This window comes from Macrosteles quadrilineatus, unplaced genomic scaffold (genome assembly GCF_028750875.1).
Source record: "Macrosteles quadrilineatus isolate MER2022 unplaced genomic scaffold, UCM_ALF_1.0 Scaffold_9__3_contigs__length_116548681, whole genome shotgun sequence".
NCBI classification, from domain to species: Eukaryota; Metazoa; Arthropoda; class Insecta; order Hemiptera; family Cicadellidae; genus Macrosteles; species Macrosteles quadrilineatus.
In genome coordinates, this window is record NW_026542602.1 from 62,367,683 (window position 1) to 62,373,682 (window position 6,000).

At 29.4% G+C, this 6,000-nt stretch overlaps 1 protein-coding gene across 2 annotated transcripts in view; it reads right to left on the minus strand.

Moving 5' to 3' along the window:
- Positions 1 to 5,734, minus strand: part of LOC129003094 (adenylate cyclase type 2-like) — a 69,685-nt gene extending 63,951 nt beyond the window's left edge. For both annotated transcript variants that reach the window (XM_054431326.1, XM_054431325.1), the window contains exon 1: positions 5,657 to 5,734. The gene's annotated coding sequence lies outside the window, so the exon portion shown is untranslated. The remainder of the gene's footprint in view (positions 1 to 5,656) is intronic.
- Positions 5,735 to 6,000: the final 266 nt, after the last annotated feature.

The following is a 6,000-nucleotide window of genomic DNA, read 5'->3' on the forward strand; positions in this document are numbered from 1 at the left end:
TCTAAAATGTTAAACTTTTAATGTTTGTTTACCGACATGAAAAATACGTAAAACAATTTAGGCTCTTGCCACACAGCTCGTTTGGGCCGCGGACGAGAAGTTTGAAAAAATATGAAGATTACCACGGTAATGTTGAGGAATTTAAATGTTCTAGTTATGGGATGAGATATACGAAAAACAACATTGTTTACCAGTTAACAATTGTGATTCAAGTATAGCCATTTTTATAATATTCAAACTGAACAGCCATTTTAAGTACCAAGCCAAGTAAGTGGGGAATCAAAATAAATTGGCTGGAAATATTTTTAATGGAAAAGGAAGTTTTGAACATTGCTTAAAGAACGGATTGGAATTGTTCTCAGTATTTGGCTAAAAATAAATAATATTCCGTCGCTTTACAATATCGTGGCTCATCTTTATATCATGGACTAAGAAGCATAATTTTTGGCAAATCAGAGTAGATTGTAGAAAACCTTAATATTCATTGTGTGGTGAGTAAAAATAAATTACTACATTTCAATTTCTCACTGAAAGAGAATTCCAGACATAGACATCTGGAGAGTAATTCTTTTGATACGCATTCTCTCAAAACACCTCTAACGAACTCTTGATAAAATATCTCTTTGCAATAAAAAAATAATCACATATTGCTTGTATAACAGTTTAAAACTCAATATTATCAATATCAAAATATTTGTTTAAAGAAAATTTATCATTTTCACTGACAGTACAACTCACAACGAAGCGTAAACTAAATGGCAACACTCGCATCAAGGGATAATAGTTTGTAGCAAATGCTAAACGTCCATTGTGCGTTGAGTGAATGAAGTGTGGAAGATCGTAGTGATATTTGTCACGGTTTGGCTTGTCGCCAGCTGGCCGCCAGTGGCTAAAGATAGACGGGTGCGACAAACGCAAGTGTCGCGTCGTTTCCTCTAGCGTTGTCGTAGGCCGGGACAACCTATGACTTTACTCGCCTATGAGTAACGTTTATTTCAAATAAAAAAAACTCAGAATTTGACTGTTTTAAATATGTTTGTTATGAATCTTCTTCTAGAAAATAATTTGTTTGCTTTTGACAAAAAAGTGTAAGCGTTTATTGTTTGTAAGGTTTAAAATTAGGAAATTACAGATGAAATAATTTAAGTAAATTTTTGGAATAAATACAACCATGGATTTATTTTTTGGTTGTTTCATTGTTCGATTCTTAGCGAGATTGTTATCATACCCAGTGAAGTTTTTCATTGCGTTATCAATTAATAGATAGCTACACACTACACAGATCATCTCACACCATTCTACACTCATCCTTCACTCATATTTGGGGGAAAAATACGCAGATGGCCTCCTCATCTCAATATCATAATGATAATAATGATGCTATCTAACAAAAAAACTGAAGTTTAATAGTAATAAGGCCTGAGTTTAAACCGTTTTTCTTACAAAACAAAAAATTTTTGCTTTAACAAAAATTGTTTAAGTTTTGACCATGTCCTTACAAAAAAAGTAAATAAATGCCACTGCCATAGATAGCCACAATAAATTAACAAACAGTATGTAAATAAAACACCATTTACAAAACTGTATTTGTTTATAAATTAAAATGCATTATAATAGCCATGGAATTCGAATGTAAATAATATGGGGTTTAAAGTAAAGGGACCAAAGTGTTTATTAATGGAATCCCACCAAAAAGTAATACATCGACTGTTGCCATTATGAAATGTCACTGATACTGTAAAATTCGTTAGAAATTGACGGAGAAAATATCGGTTATCATTATTTTTTAATTTTAAGCACGGTGTTAATTCCCACACTTTTTTACCAACGTTATTATACATTAATTTACGTGATAACATGTGTAGGGTCTTCTAACAAAACAAATTTCGGTTAAATATTAAATACACCACTCTAAATGAAGGGATTTTATTTTTTATGTATAACCATACAACTATGCTTTTTAATAGAATAAAGTTTCAATATTTTAAATCAGTAGTTAAAATCTTTAATTAAATTAAATGTTTATACTTATTAGTTATATTTCTATTCATGACTAATTTCTTAAATTTTCTTAATGTTATGACAACATCTAAATAAAAACATCATTATAAAATATTTAATTTATTATCAAGGTATTCAAACTAAACAGTAATAGACTTTACAAACAATGTATGGATTAAAAAATAATGGTTGAAATTGTGAGTTAATATGATTAATCAATTATTAGTATTCATATTTGAATGTAAGTTAAACTTAATAATCAAAAAGAGGAGAATTAAATTAACTCTTTCATTATAATACAAAACATTGTATTGATTTAGTAATATTGTAGAAGATATTTCGAAGAAAATTACATACTCTGGCTTTAAAAAAGCGGCTAAATAACATTTTTTGGCTAACATTAACCACGAAAAAATTCAACAAAAATTCAATGTATTTTTTACATGTAAAATGCCTATATATAACAAAAACACGAGTAAAAATAACTAAATCTAAACATAAAATATAAAACATAGCTTAAACTGTATTATTTTTCAGATCACGTCGTATTAATTCTGAAAAAAAGCAAAACTTTTATTCACAAACATTGGAAATTTAACTAAAACGGTCCGAGTATATTTTTAGTTAATATCCTATAGTATTGGTCACAGGCCGGATTTATGCCCACCTATATTTGTTATCAGTCTTTAAGCACGCGTATCACATTAAATCTCACGTTTAACTGCACGCCAAGTTTATATTTAGGACGTGGGACTTTATAACCACATAAATGTTGTGGGGAAATATTTTTGGAATACATCGACCACTTTGTTTTGACGATAAATTAATTTTGACAGATTTTTACATATACTTACTATGTCTACAGGCAATATATTATAACAAATGCTATTTTATTTGTACTTAAAACAAAATTGGCATTAGGCTGGGACAATAAATCCCTGGTAAAAAAGGGGGAAATTTCGTCAAATAAGTTTATAACGGATGTGTATTAGTAAAAAAAAATTCTAAAAATATAACAAAAAAAGTGGAACACTATCTAAAAATTTTAAAACATAAAATATATTAATATTATGACTTTATACATACGATTACTTGGCATTATAAGATAATATTTTGGCTTATGTATACGTATAGTTTCAAGACACTAAGACTATTAGCAAAATTTAAACAATTTAAACTTTAATAAGTAATCAAACAGGTAATGAATGTACAACGCATCACTGCAAAATGCTGACCCAGTTTTTACGTAGGGTCATGTGACAATTCTCGTGGTCCTTTGTAGGGGGTGGGGGAGGCAAAAACCACCCTTACACGTGAAGAGTCCTCAGACCAACCGTTTAGGCCCTTACTGCCCTTCTACCCTTTCAACTGAGAATTAAAACTCCTTGTTACATATCGAGGTAAATTTCAAATAATTAACACTTTCCTAGGCAGGTAATTAGTAAGTTAGTTAGCATTGTTGGCAAGTAAATAGCTAAAAAAATAGTACAAGAGATAGACTTAAGATAAATCGTTTTATAGAATCAAGAACAGATTTCATCCCCAATACATTGTATGTGGGGCTACATATTTAGGGATCTGTAGGGGTAAGTAATTGCAAATACTAAATTATTTATTTTCAAAACCTCAGATTTAAAATATTTTTTAAAGGCTTTTAAGTATGAAAAAATCCGTACCCTATCCATGGGCTTTATTATTGTGTTTTATGGGCTTTTGGGCCAAAATGATAAAATGATTCTGATGGGTTATATCACAAAAGTCTGTGGTAATTACGCAATGTCAAATTTTCTAAAACATAATAAAGAACTATGGCGTTGTTAACTTTGAAGGATCGCGATTTTTAACATCAATATTTGACGTTTTATTTAAATTTTGAAGCGGTATATTTTATCAGGTTCGCCACTTGCTGGCACATACCACTCAAGGGGTCCAATATTGAAAGATAGCAGTGTTATGGTAATAACGCGTATGGTTATTGAACCTCCCATAAACATATACCTGACACTAAAAAAGCTTTACTCATAATTTCACTACTAAATACAGCTATCAAAAATTTAAATTAAGCCAGATTACTAAATATTACTTTAAAATCTTTTAACTTAATACAAAATCACTCTTCAGATTCTATTAAGGTCAGTGTTGTCATAATAATATTAAATATATATTGATAATGATGATATGTATACATGAGTTGATATATATTTAGAATAGGGTTTTTAAATAGTCCATTTGATAGCAATACAATACTTTGGTTGCACATATTTACATTACTTTAAACATAAAACCTTTACATAGAGTGTGTCCAATAAGTCCCAAAAAGATTTTAGAGAATTCCTTATAAGCTATCACTGTAGGTCTGATGCTAAAACCTGAACCCAAAACTGGCGTTAAATTATAAATAGAATCTGTGAATAAACTTTACAAAATAATCTGTATAATAATAAATAAACAATACCTTGTAAACAAAATTCAAGTTATCATTCGAATGATTCAAGGTCATACTAGACAATATGATTACTCGTGTACCACATTATTTAGGCCTTTTCAGTTGTCAGGTTGACATTCAGGAAGTGTAAACGTTTAACTAATTATACAGCTCCATTATGAATGAGACTACGTAATTACACCCATGTGACTGGCTTTTGTATTATGCATTTGACTTGGAAATGGAGCAGTTGTTTTACATTATTAGTTTTAATTTAAAGAATAAAAAATTAAGATAAAATAATTTAGTTTAATGTGATAGAAGAGTCAAGATATGTAAATATGTTTACGGAAAAATAATTTAACCCTGGCTCTGGTAAATAATGGACACAAAAAAATAATGGACACAAAAATAAAGATCCCAGTCTATGTATTAATAAAATAAACTAGAAATAGTTATTGTAATACGATACCTTACTGCAAAGGTAAACTATAGTATATTATAATAGATTATATTTGTGTAAACATTATTGTTATAATGTTGCAGAGAAACTAGAATAAAAAGGTAGGCTACATAATAAATTATACATTAATATATTTATTAACCGTCTCAATATTTGGCGTTATTAATTCAGTTCGTTCTGTAATATTTATTGCAATTATCAATAAAAATATAAATAACTTAGGATACTGAATTGTAATGCAAAGAAAATCGAGTTTTCTTTTTATCCCCCTTAAACAAATACAGTTAAAATGCGGAAACATCTACTACATGTTGGACTTTGAACACATTTGAAGTATTATTTTAAATTTATAAAATAAATAAATATTTTATATTCATGATATCTAGGCCTACCTTAATTTGTGCATTAAAGAAAACACAATGTTTTGACCGATGGAATATAATGTAGTAATATAAACGATTACTTTTTTCGATCTATGAACAAAATTTATTTCCTATACTACGAGGAATTAATAAGTTTGCCATATTCAACAACCAAAAAATAATTTAAGAAAAAATCTTAAGATACATTTTGTTCCAACATGAAACGTGTTAAATATTGCAGTTGTTGAAAGTTCAAATAAAAGGCGGTTCCCTACACAAGGCTTCTTGCTTCACATTTATACAATAAATATATACAAAAAATAAAATGTTGCATTCGATTCAAGAATTTATGTTCTAAAGCAAATTTTATCCTAATTAATTTGAATTTAAATCTATTTTACTTACATTACATCATGGCAAAAACACGTAGTTTGCAGAAACGTGTAGTACGACGGTCGCGATGTCTTCGATAACGTAGACGCGACGCAACTGGTGAGTTTGGCGGCGTCGGTACGCGCATGCGCATCTCGTGCGCGCACACAAACTCAGGTTTACACATAAACACACACACAAGCATGTCGGCGAGGTATTTGACTTCTGTAAATTGATGCATTATTGTATTACGAGAACATTTTTTTGCAGGTTACTTTGAAATAAATTAATTGCAAACCTATGGCAATTTTTAACAGAATTACTAGCCTACGGAATATTGTTTTATTGTTTTAAACCAAAAAGCGTTGTTTGGTTTT